The following is a 14,416-nucleotide window of genomic DNA, read 5'->3' on the forward strand; positions in this document are numbered from 1 at the left end:
CCGTCACGTAAATGGCAGGAGATCGGTGTCAACTTTTCATTATTTCTCGGGTTTTATTTTATTGATCAGTTCGTGATAGATACCATTTGAAAGAATATTAAACGTACTATAATTGGTTTTCAATAACTGTAGTCATAACTTTAGTCATTTTCAAAATAATTGAAAACATGATTTTTTACCGTGCATGCACATAAGTACTGCTAAAACATGGTTCTAACTTAATAAATTATAACTTTATCGCAATTAATGTATTTACAAAATATACGAGACATTTCATTATCTTTCCAAAAACATAAGATTTATTGGTGTAAGATATTATATAACCAAGTAATAATGAATTTTGTTCAGCATGGGTCACTGCGCACCGTCATATAAATCCCAACAAACAATAAGGCGACACTTAGCGCCTATTTTCTTACCTAAAGACAGCCTGGCTCTAGAATAGCTACATCTATAGTCTTAGTTTACAGTTTACAGGCTCTGGTGAGATAAAAGTGTTTAAAAGGTTCATCTAAAGATTTAAGATCTACAGTAGCTGTTTTGGGCGCTATATTGCATGTTAAGCTGCTAGTATTATAGCTTATAGCTCAAAGTGAATTGAACAACCTTAACATCTATATGAGTAATAATCTGCAATTTGCACTTAAGGTTCTAAACGCGTGATAAAGCCTTCTACTTATAGCTTTTTATATCGCAATCGCTACTTAACTCTCTTGTATGACTTACAGTCGAACAGAGAAGTTATGAGTCGCTATTATAGATCTAAGATCATGTAGTTACAGACGAGCGTTATTTAAATACCGTAGTACATCTTATAACTGTCAATAGAGTCATACTTACAAGCTAAAACTACAATGCCAAACGCCAATGAATCAATAGGTAAGCAAAAACTATAAATTAGACCGTAAAATAAAATAGTAAATAAATATAATATAGATAGTTTACTCAATATTGACATCTTACTATTACTATACTTAAAACCGGACTTCACGGATAGTTATTATGTGGACATACGCTGCTACTCAAATAGTAGTCACTTATTTTGCATCCTGGAGCGTGCGGCGACAAATATCTCTTTAACGCCACAAGCCTCAGATCTCACTAAAAAGGTGATTTTAAATTATTAACTACGGAGTGGGTTTGAAAACGTTTTACGTGTAGACGCGTGAGTCAAATAACAACACAGATATTAAGTACTTCATATGCAGTGGTTTTGCAATCATGAAAGCTACGAACTTAACGATGTTATGAACCTAGAACTGGGCTTTTGTCAAAAGAGTCAAACTATACTTAAGTTTCCTGTGATAAAAAAAGAAAACAAACAAACCATCATTTATATCGATATTTTATCATTTTGGATACCTACATTACTTATAAAATTTACTGTCAAACAATAATAGAATGCTGCTGGTCTACCAGGCGCTCGCCGCGCCGTGTGTTTGCTTGCTTGGCGAAATTGGTCCTGGCATACCTACATATATGTTTATAGTTGTACGTAGGGCTTGCAATTCGAATATTCGAATATTCGAATTTGTCGAATATTCGACCTGTTTTGATATTCGAATATTCGGCCGCTCAGGTTTCGAATATTCGAATATTTTTTATTACTATAAAAAAATCGATGTCATCCGCTGTAGTTACAGTTTCTGTGTGTTTTACGGGTATTTACAGTGAATGAGGAACGGTAGGTACCCAAATACGAAGGAAATAATATTTTTACTGTATTCCTCTCGATAGACTTCGTGAATACAGTGAAACCTAACTCAATTTAAAAGAAAACGAAATCAAAAAGTATGTTATTTTTACGGTGCGTAAGTTTTAAGTTAAAGGGTCATTCTGTTTATTCAGTACAAGCGTACGTTAAGCGAATTTTTGAAGTCTAAACCTTGCCACATCGCAATTCTCAAATTTAATCATACCAAACCTGGCCAACTAGGTAATCTAACCATGCACCTTTAGCTGACGAATAATCCACTCAGTACTCAACTAACTTTTTCCCTTAAATATTCCAATATTATATAATTAGCCGACCATTAGGAATAATAACTTGCCAAAACAAATGAAGTCAATAAAGATTCAAAATACAATGAAATTAAAGGCCTTTTTACAGGCCTCTGAGTGATTACAAGTTAATTTAAATCGGAAAATAATTACCTACTAAAAAAAATATCTTACATACCTAGGTGTTTGCATGGTTAAAGTTATATTATTTCACGCAACGACGCATTTATAATAAGTTTTATCTAGAAATATTAAATACGTCTAATTTTGGCGTTTTACTTGTTTTTATAAATGTGGGCATCTTATAAATAGTAGGATGATAAAATCTAGTCAATTAAGTGGATTTCTACCAAATATCCTTAGTTTTAGCAATATGTGAAAAAAGCTTTTGAATAAAACGATTATAAACCGATTTCTCGTTCCTTTTCTTATTTTTTATAATATTCGAATAATTATTCGAATATTCGAATACGTCGTCAGAAAAAGTCGAATATTCGAATATCTGAAAGTTTCGAATATTTGCAAGCCCTAGTTGTACGGTAACTAAACAATATTTTTGGAAAGTTAATAAATAGTTTGCTCATTTTACTCTAAAAATTTCACGCTATATTTACTACATTATCTCTTTCTCAAATTATTTCAGTCACTAAGCAAACCTCTAAGGTAAAAATTAAACATTTTCTTTAATATTTTTAAAATGGTTATTTTGGGCCTCAGATTTCAAACAATCGAGTATTCACAGAAAATGTAATATGCTTGCAAATGGTATCCACCATGTATCAGAAAAATAGAACCTGAAATATAATGAAAACTCAACGATGGCCGGGCTCCATTTACGTGACGGTGCACAGTACCCATGCTGAACAAAATTCATGATTACTTAGTTATACAACATTATAAAGCAATAAAACGTATATTTTTGGATAGCTCATAAAATTTCCCGTATATTTTGAAAATATTTATTGCGGTAATGTTATAATCTATTGAGTTAGAAGCATGTTTTACCAGTACTTATGTCCATGCACGGTAAAAATCATATATTTTCAATTATTTTGTAAATGACTACAGTTATGACTACGGTTATTAGAAACCAATTATTGTACATTTAACATTCTTTCTAATGGTATCCATCACCAATTGATCAGTAAAATAGAACCCGAGAAACAATGAACAGTTGTGGTCGGTCGCCCGCCATTTACGTGACGGTGCGTAGTGACCCATGCTGAACAAAATTCATCATTACATGGTTATATAATACCATACACCAATAAACCTTATGTTTTTAGAAAGCTAATGAAATTTCTCGTATATTTTGTAATAACATTAATTGCGGTAAAGTTATAATTTATTGAGTTAGACGCATGTTTTGTCAGTACTTATGCCATCCATGCACGGTAAAAAATCATATATTTTAAAATATTTTCTAAACGACTACAGTTATGACTACAGTTATTATGAAGCAATAATAGCACGTTTAATACTCTTTCTAACGACACCTGAAACGAACCGATCGGTCCCATAGGACTCAAGATGTGAACAAATATCAATGCTGGTCGGCCGCCCACATTCCCCCCCTTTTTATCGACACGTCCCCCTCTCCATAAACTAAAACCGGTCAATTCGTATTCTAGAGACCACGAGGAACACATCCATACCAGTTTTAGGTATTTAGAAGAGATGTCTACGAAAATCGTGAAGGAGACGACTTGTGTTTAATTTAACGCCAGACTAATAGGTTTTCCTGTCATCTATAGATAAAGAAATATTTTGTGTATTTTTGTCAAAATTTTAGAGAAATAAGGGGGGGGGGGGGTAATGGTCGGACAGACAGACAGACAGACGCACGAGTGATCCAATAAGAGTTCCGTTTTTTCCTTTTTAGGTACGGAATTCCAAAAATTGGGTCCTGGTCCAATATGGGGGGTGATTACATTGACAAATTAAAACACTGGCCGATTTATCCAAAAGAGCTTTTTAAAAGGATCCAGCGTGTGGAAATAAATGAAAGGGCCGTGTTGGGTCACGTTGTATTAATTGTGGCGTCAGTATTAATTGTGGTATTATTTCGGACCCGACATTTAGAATTCGGGAAACATTGTTGATTTGCATACTTTATTAGCTTAAGTATTGGCTAGCTAGTAAGTGGCTGGCTAGTAAGGTTATCTGGAAGAGATCGCTTTTTAGCGATAAGACCTGTTGTTACCTGGTTCTATTTTCCGTTAAAATTTCTTTGTAGTTGTACATGTATGTAAAATGTATAATTATTGGTGCAATAAAGAATATTTACTTACTTACTTACTTACTTACTGGCTTTTGCCGGCGACTACGTTAGCGTTATGTCAGTAAAATAACGGCTTAAGCTAAGCGAAGGATCCTAAGGATCTCCACGACCACCGCTCATAAGCTGTCCTCATGCACCCGGCTCTCGTGATTTTAACATCACTGGTTGTTTGATCGTTGTTGGGGATAGATACTACATACATAAATAAAATTATTTTTTCACCTCAGCAGCTCGAACAAGGGTACTTTGCTACTTAAAAACAGTGAGCAAAATCGCATTTTGCTCACTGAGTGAGACAAAATGAGCAAAATGCGATTTTGTTCACTCAGTGAGCAAAATGCGATTTTGCTCACTGTTTTTAAGTAGCAAAGTACCCTTGTTCGAGCTGCTGAGGTGAAAACTTAATTGTTGGTATATCTTAAAAAAACATGAGTGAATAGGTAAGTGATGAAGAAGGAATACATTTTTCGGGTTCTATAATATGTTCTCACTGCTGAGGTGAAAAGTTTTATGAACTACACGAGATCAAAGTTATTTACATCTCGTGCGCTTTTGAGTCCCTTACTACGCTCAAGATTCTAAATTAGATTCACTCGCTACGCTCGTGAATCTAGTATACAATCTTTCGCTTGCACGGGACTCAAAATAAGCACTCGAAGAAATATCAAACTTTGATCTCTTGTTGTACAAATAACTATTATTTATATTCTACATACGTTAGTTATCCCGTGTTTCATCCACTTCTCAAACATTGCTAATAATTTTTAACCGGCTTCCAAATCCCAAAAGGAGGAAGTTAATAATTCGGTTGTATCTCCGTCATTACTGGACCGATTTTGAATTTTTTTTTGTTTGTATGTATATGCATACAAATTGGTCCTGTTTTTTTAAAACCCACTTCCGATGATGGAATCCATGAGGAATCGAGGGAACTCCTCAAATCTTAAAGGCATACATAATACATATAGTGATTTTTGTGTTTTTATCAACAAATCAAGCATATACATTCAAAAAAGTGACATTTAAGGAAGTGGAACTGCTGATGATGATCAGAACGGAACTCTCCAATGACGCATAGTTCACGTTTGGCGATTTGTCCTCTTCGTTACCTATGTTTGTTAAGCATGTTAAGTTTTTAAGCCACATTTTTGTCAAGCATGAGTTAGAGAAGTAGGTTTTTTAAGATTATAACATCACTGGTTGTTGGTTCGTTGTTGGGGATAGATACTACATACGTTAATTATCCCGAGTTTCATCCACTTCTTAAATATTGCTGATTATTTGTAACCGACTTCCAAATCCCAAAAGGAGGAAGTTAATAATTCGATTGTATGTATGTTTTTTTTTTGTTTTTACTTTTTTAATGTTTGTTTAACGCAGGCAGCGTTTGCAAGCGATTGCATAGTTTGGCAAATAAATAATTAAACTGTTTTTTTATTTATTTATTTCGCTAACAATAAATAAAAATAAATAAATAAATATTGGGGGACATCTTACACAGATCAACCTAGCCCCAAACTAAGCAAAGCTTGTACTAAGCACAATAACATTACAATAAGCATTGAGGGTATAATATTCATTAAAATTATATCGAATAATAATACATATAATCGTGTATAAGAATATTTGATTTTCAGCCAGGGCCGATTTTACTATGGCATTCTGGCCTGGCCCTTTGTGCAATATCATGTTTCAGTGAATCCGAAATAGCCTATAGTATTTAACTATGGCTGAAATATATACGCTTTTGTATCGCTTGGATGAAATGATCTCGGACTGAATTAAATACTGCGAAATATATTTGAATTTGTGCCAATTCAAATGGTAAAAAGGTAAGGTAAGGTTCATAAAACGAATAAGTAACACAACATTTTGTAACCTTGTTTTACCAGTTTTTATTTAAGTACGCAGCAGCCATTGTGAACCAATTAATCGTGATCGAAACATGTCGCGCGTGTAAATAAAAACACGTACCTAAGTTAAACCCTAAAATTAATATGATGGTAAAATGTTATAGATACATCCCACTTAGATGCTATGTAACGTAATAAAAATGTTTTTTTTTTTTTCTGTATTGATAAGTATGTTTGTTTATTAGTATAGAATCCATACTAAAATAATGATCCAGCTATGTAATAACGAAATGCTATCTACCGACGTAATAATATTGCCTGTAGTACTTTTATGGCAAAACCAGTCCCGCATAGTTTAATAACGTTTTATTACAACCATAATATCTCCATTAAGGTACATAAAACCGAAATTATCGTCTTTGCTGACGCGTATTTTGAGTGAAATTGTTTTAGTATAGGCAGGGGTTCCTACCAATAAAAACTCTTCTCACCACAACAGCTAGGAAAGGCTTACTTTGCACTTCAAAAACTGATAGCAAAGTTGCATTTTATTCACATGTGAGGCAAAGTACTAAATGCAAATTTTGAGTTGTTTTCTTATGTTTGCTGGTAGAATTGACTTTTAAATGATGATTTTGGATGATAAATATTTAATAACATTCATTTGGTTTTTGGATTTGGATTTGGTTTGATCTTGTTTGATATTTTATATTTAATATTTGCTTCGGGTTGGTGTGGTGAAAAATTTTGTGTTTCACTCGGGGGCAAATTTTGTTTAACCCTCGTGCTTTGAAACCCTCGCAACCAGGCGCGGGTCGCCTTAAGGAGCGCTTGTGCGCCACCTATTTAATATATTACTATTTAAGATCTATCGTAAAAAACTCAATACCAATTAAATAATAACCTTTATTCATTATAAGTTTATAGACAGCTCACCACTACCTACTCGGCGTAATTTCATAGGAATCAAAGGTAACGCGCGACGCGGAGCGCTTTGGATTGCGCTCCTATGGAAAAAGATTTAGTACATTCGATCAATAGGAAATTCAATAAGAGCGAAAGAGAAGTTTCGTCACAGCTCCGCACGTGAAACAGAAGATTTTCTATGAGGGAAGAGGCAAAATCGGAGCGGCGCTCCGAGCCCGGTTGACCTGCGCGCGCATCCCGCGCGCCATGTTGAATGTTGATGTTGTCACTTGTTTCTAAACATACCTTAGTCAATTTTAAAGTATGCGCGGGAATGCAATTTTGGCTTTTTTTCATTCTAAATAATGTAACAAGAGTTTAAACAGTGAAATCACATAATTTATTTGTTGTGAGGTGTTTAAAAATTAATCAATTAAACGTGAGAATGTTCAAAAGATTACAAAATTGACTCGAGTTAAATTATGGACGACCATGAACTTTCGTAACAATGTTAGTCAAAAACAAAAACTTATATATTTTTAAATCAGATCAATATACCTATGCAAAAACACCGTGGTTGTGTTGTGTGAATGTGATAAAAGTAACTAGCTTATTTTGTTTTTCGTGTTACCTATATGTTTTGTGTTTGGCGCGGGCGCGGGCGACTGCTGTGCGGTGAGTTTGTTTGGACCGAAACAGGCGTGTTAACAATTTAGCACATCTTTCCATAAAATTTAAATAAAAACATTATATCCATTTGTAAAATGAACAGCAGTTGGCGTCTATCGGTCGTCAAGATATTCGTAATACCGAAAATCTATGAGAGAGTTCAATGACCAGGTGGACGGAAACCGACGGACGGACGGACGGACGGGATCCGACTTTGCGCCGAATGTGTAGGTTTAGTTTTTTATTGTGAGTAGAGAACACCCATAATACATAGCTACCAGCCGCCGCTGCTCGCAACGCTCAAGATTCCAGTTTTCGAACCACTCGCTACGCTCGTGGTTCAATTTTGGAATCTTTCGCTTGCTCGGGTATCAATATTAGCACGAGCGGTTAAACAACAACTTTGCCCCCTTGTAAAACAAATAACTATTATTTCTAGGAAGATAGTAGCTGTAATATTTTTACACATGTTCACCCTTTACCAGGCTGGCTCCCCCCCCCCTCCTACCCTACATAACCTGACGTGTATTTTTTGATTTTTTTTCATTAAACCTAATTTTAATATACATTCTCCACAATTTCGTAAAAAGAATCGCTATTTTGAGGTACGGAGTGAAGATTTATGTATAACGACACCGAGATAAAGTATCTACTCATGTGGTAGATATTTTTTCTTAGTTTCGTTCCCTGTTGAAAAAACACGTGAGGTCTCCTCATACTCCCCCAACGTGATCTATCGTGATTTTTTCGTGAAATATCGAGACTCGCGTGATTTGTGCACAAGCACGTAGTTGTTTTGTGTTACATCTTTTTTGTTTCATAAATATGCATTGTTTTCCTCAAATATGTTATCTCTCCATTTTCCATTGAGGATTTTCTTTTACAAATTAATTTAATGACTATTAATATTATCGTACAATTAACAACCCAAATTAGACTAAGGAAAACACAAGGCGGCAGGAAGACAAAAGGGGTATTAGCATATTCTAGTACAGTCAGCAGAAGTTGCTAAGCGGGCGAGGTGTTTAAAATTACCTTGACACGCTCTTATTCTCTTAACAATAAAGTTGCTTCCTCGCCCACTTAACAACTTACTGACTGTACAAGAAATTAACAGGCGCTCGTCGAGCAAGCCCACAAATCTCCATTGAAGCCCGTTGTTTACGATTTGTATAGAACTTTCGGTTAGTAAACAAGTAATACCTATTTACGCTAAGAGCTAGTTACCTATACAGATGACGAGCGTGACTCCTTACGCAAATATTGATTATTTTAATTATTTATTTTACAGTCGCGACAAAAACGAAATGTAGATTTACATTTACGTTTCGACAAATCTACAAATGTAGATTGTTACCAAAGCTAACAGTATTATGCCATATAAACCTTTCGCTGTGGTCCATTGGACCCGACAATTCAACAATAATTTTTGAAAGTTGTTGAAGTGTAAAATTATCTATATAACAAGAGCATTCTTCTAGCAGATACTCTTTAAATACTTTTGAAAATGCCTAAGAGTCTGTTTTAAGTCTGACAGTTAATTTGTTGTTTATGCTGCGAAATATAATTAGATCAAAAATTTGTTTATTAACATTTCGTTGAACGACTTTTTGGTGAAATAGTTAAAGAGATTTATAGTACTTTAATACAAGAGATCAAAATGATATATTTCCGTCAAGGGCATACATTGAATCCTGAATGAAGCGATGGATTCTATTGTAGAATTCTCAGCGTAATGAGGGATTCAAGTGTTAACGCCCAAGACGAAATAATTTTGATACCGTGGGACACATACCTACTACACACACACAACACACACATCAACTATGAGGAAAATAAAAAAAAATCTTACTGTTGACACAATCTGATGCTTAAACAGATTATTGAAGCTAAAAAAATAATGTGCAAACAAATGTAAAAATAGTGTGCTAGAACAGAAAAGTGTTACTTTGAGCCCTCCTAGCAGGGAAGAAAAAGTGCCACTTTGATCCCTCTTTTCCAAATAGGAGGTGTAAAAAATATAATTATTCTTTCTACTCCGTTTGCCGCGAAAGTGTTAATAATTTATTTTGGCCGTTGCTGGTACTTTTGAGATATGTTAGTAGATTTCACGTACTAAATTCAAACATCAATTCTTAGCCTACACAATGTGAACAGGCTTAAGAGGGTGTTCTCGTAAGGCTTATTGACTCTCCGATTGCGCCGTAAATTCTGCCACCACGTCATTTGCTGGCTTTGACTTTTATATAAAAAATGCCAAGAGCTTTTAAAAAGTAATCTAACTTTGTTTGAAATTTGCTACGCCATAATCGAATAACTTTACTAATGGGTAATGCCGCGAGTATTTTTGGCACATTTGATCCGGGAGACAATCAGAGTGGGGGGGGGGAGGGGGGGGGGTAATATGTTATTTGCTAAGGTAGTTTTACTCATTCTGAGGTTTATTTAAGTTTATAATTTGTATGTTTATTAGTAAAATAACATGATATTTACCCTATTTATTGGAATACACGTTGTTTTAAAGCTTAATTCTACAATAAAAAACTATTCTTTATTAACTTTACTAATTAATGTTAATATTCGGTGTTATTTATTTGTACTTAGTCATATAGTACAAATATATACAACCTAATTGGTAACTGGGAGGAATTCACCAATTTAATTAAAAATATCTGGGAGACCGAGCTTTGCTCGGAAAACATATAAAATCTCAAAAATTAGCGTTTTTCCAGAGATAAGACCTAGCTAGATCGATTTTTCGCCCTCGGAAACCCCCATATACCAAATTTCATCGAAATCGTTAGAGCCGTTTCCGAGATCCCCGAAATATATATACGTATAAATAAATAAATAAATAAATATGCAAGAATTGCTCGTTTAAAGGTATTAGATTAGATACTCGATAAAATAACTAACGAAAGAGAATTTCAAGCAAAGTAATGATGTTTACACTGTGATTACTAATTTCATATTTATATGATAACTTTATAATTCATATTTAACATTACAAGTAGATCTAAAACCACTTAAGTAAATAAAATTAACAACGAATTCAGACCCTTGGAGCTCTGGGTCCAACTTTCCGACATATCCTGTTGACCTATTTAATATTGGCGCCCAGAGATTCCATAGGTACCTACCGTTCTGTTTATTCTAACTTTTGCTATAATTTGGCCCATCTCTGGGGCCCGGTGATTGTATTCGTTTGGTAAATTAATAATAACAGGGACTGAGGGTTTTAGCATCATAATTTACGAACGTTATTTAAAGCGCAATCACACGGTCGTTCTACACATTTGGTGGAAGAGCGGGGTATGGAACAGCATAGTGGTGGAGCTGACACCAGTGCTTTCAACATATTTTTCCTTCTTTTCAGAGCCAAAGGCTATGAATTTTTTAATCGAATGTTAATCTGTTTCGTAGAGAGAGCGCGAATTCCTTTCATAAACGCGCTTCTATTAATTAGTTGTGTTAATCTATCATTTTTATTTTCTTACCTGTAATTTATTTGTGTAAACTTAACATAAGTTATAAAATAAAATTAAAAGGTTATGAAATTTAAATAAGAAAGGGATAAAACATAAGTTAACTAATTGAGGCTTGTTAAGTTTTATGCATTAGGGGGTAAGAAATTAACAAGCCAGCTTCTGTTCATCAAAAGATAATAAATATTATAAGTACTTAACAGTACAAATTTTGCCGAACATTCCTATTGTACCTTTTAAACTTTAACATAAGGAAAGTTGTATATACATCACCAACATTATCATTATCCCAATAAAAGCAATAAGTTGTTGTTTGATTGATTAATGGTGTCCGTACAAGTAAATCAGGAAAGGAACTATTTATATTAAACACGATTAACGTGTTAAAAGCGCTAGCTCATTATTAAACGATGAAAAAAATAGTCTCTTGATAAGACGATCACAATTGGCCTAAATACCTACTAAGCCGTAACTCATGTGGGTTAGTCTTTCTTTAAAAAACGGCAACTGTAATAAATAGGGGATTGTTCTCAATATACAGGCTTACCAGTAATCCCAGTGATACATTATTCGGTTCCAGAGATGTGACAGTCTTGGAATAGCGATCAGTTTTATCTTAGATAAACCACTAAACTGTATCTATATAAGATATCGACCGGACGGTGCTCCTTAACACTCGAAGGTTTCAAGGTGATTGATTTAGTTGGTCGCAATTGTCGCATCTTTATCTTTTACGATCAAAGTCAGGGTCAAAAACTTATGTATTTTTTTTGTAAAATTAGAACTCTACTTATATTAAAATATAAAACTAAAATTATATCAATTTGATCAATGGCTGAAAAAAAGCATTTTCGAGTGATAAGTAATGTAGGTACTTACTGTTATCGTAATAATAACGTTGTCTTGGTGCTTAGCGTCGCTCCCGACCCGTAGCTGATGGTGCTTGAACAACGATTCATTATTAAAATTGCTGATGTGAAATCAATTGAAAAGATGATGGAAGATGCTTACATAAAAGAAACATTGATTTGATCGTTTGTTCAAAGTAAGTCAGTGACATTGTTGATTGGTAGGTATTATGTGATCAAAGAATGGGCAAATTGGAGCAAAGATAATGACAACAATTCTCTGAAATATCCCAGATATTTATTTTGGGTGTTTTGGATAAAAGGTGACAGCTGTATTTATCTGCAAGAAAGGAGGATAATGGCAACATTTCCAAAAATTATACTTGGATATAGTGTCTTAAATGCGAAGGCCGAAGCGTCCAGGATGTCAGTTCTGTGTTTAAGGGCCTTTGTATATATTTAATAAAAAAAAAAGTTGTTTTAATACATAGATAGTTGTACCGTCATTATAGCCAACTTTGCCCTCTTTTTTTGAAAAATGTCGAATTTCTCAAAAAAAATAGAGGGCGGGCAAAGATATCCGTGGTTTGGGACAACATTGCCCACGTCAATTTCGTGTTCTAATACAGCTCGTATGATGATGATGTCTGAGGATCACTTAAAGATTTTGGGCAATCCTACCATTCCCTGTTAATAACTTAGCGATAAGTGTAAGAACTTTTAAATAAATTGGGTGGGCAATGTTGCCTACCCGTTTTTGGCCATTTCCATATAAGACTCACCTAAGCATTTTACAAAGGCTAGGGTTGGCACTTTAGAGAAAATCTGTCACAATATGGCCAAAAACATGAGTATATTTCACGCGTTAAAGAGATAAAACATCTAAATCTATTACCTTTAAACGAGCAATTCTTGTTTATTTATTTATATATATATATATATATAAATAAATATAAATATATATAATACCTATATATTTCGGGGATCTCGGAAACGGCTCTAACGATTTCGATGAAATTGGCTATATGGGGGTTTTCGGGGGCGAAAAATCGATCCAGCTAGGTCTTATCTCTTCTAACTCTACAAGCCCTAACTTCACAAACTCTACACCTTAGTCAAAATATCTGGCTTGGCCCTTTCGTTACTCCAAGAACTATTGTATTATAAAAAATAATGAATAGTGAATACATTTTTCACCTTACGTCTATGTGACAGTAGCGAAACGGTCAAGCCACATATTTTGACTAAGGTGTAGAGTTTGTGAAGTTAGGGCTTGTAGAGTTAGAAGCTTGGCTCTACAAGAGATCTGATAACTTTTTGTCAGTGCGAGCCTTATGGTTTCGTCTTGGCAACATTTTACATGAAAATGTTTTTGGTGGGATTTTAAATATTTCTACATTAACGAATTTGTTTAAAATTGTCATTTTGGGCAAAGTTTCCCCTGGTGGCAAAGTTGGCTATAATGACGGTAATGGTAATTTTTGTAAATATGTATGACAAGTGTTAACCGATGATATATCCAAGATGCCTTAAGATGTTCCGAATCCGAAATCTTTTTCTTCTCATTTATATGTCTAATATAATATAACAACAGTAAAGTTGGTAATGGTTTTCGTAACAGTGTACCTACACAAGTGAAGAATAACAAGTTTTGTTATTTATTTCTAGTGCGTAAAACACCAATGGACAGAAATACCCGTGTGATATAATCTCCATAATGATGTCGTTATGCTCGAAACATCATTCAATGGAGCAGCCGATAAAATGTGCACCTGTCAGTTTATATTGCGCGTTATCATCGCATAATACTTATATAAAAATACCCTTTACGTTTTTACCTAGGTAGTAGGTACATGTATTGTCAGACAACGACACGATTGATTTTAATTAATCAAGATATTCTTATTTATATATTTTATTTTATAGGTTCCAGCCAATTATAGGTTCTCACTTATAGAAATACAATAAATTATAAAAAGTTTTTGCCCAACTTAGTTACACATACAAGTTCACAAAGCATAAGAACAGATGATCTATATGTATATGATCTATGTTTACAAAAATAAGTAAAGAGAAGAAAAAAGAATAAACCTTTTGCGAGTAATACACATTCAATAATGCACCGAGCCCTGACCTGCGCCAGAATTATTGTCACCCATGAAGTATCTAGTTAATTTATTTTTTATTACTGGTATGCTATCACAATTTATAAGAACTTTATTTAAACTCATGCCTGCCCTGCATATGAAACTGTTTTTTCTATATCTAGTAGCAGCTTGGTAATTACTACTAATGGGACGAAAATGCCTAAGCCTCCTTGACGGAACATTAAAAAATATCTTATTAAGCAAATTTGGACAATCTACATTACCT

At 34.1% G+C, this 14,416-nt stretch overlaps 1 protein-coding gene across 1 annotated transcript in view; it reads left to right on the plus strand.

The window, feature by feature from the left end:
- LOC134661421 (atrial natriuretic peptide receptor 1) overlaps window positions 1–14,416 on the plus strand; it is a 288,858-nt gene that overhangs the window by 73,398 nt on the left and 201,044 nt on the right. The window lies entirely within an intron of this gene.

The sequence above is a fragment of the Cydia amplana genome, chromosome 1 (genome assembly GCF_948474715.1).
Source record: "Cydia amplana chromosome 1, ilCydAmpl1.1, whole genome shotgun sequence".
NCBI lineage: Eukaryota > Metazoa > Arthropoda > Insecta > Lepidoptera > Tortricidae > Cydia > Cydia amplana.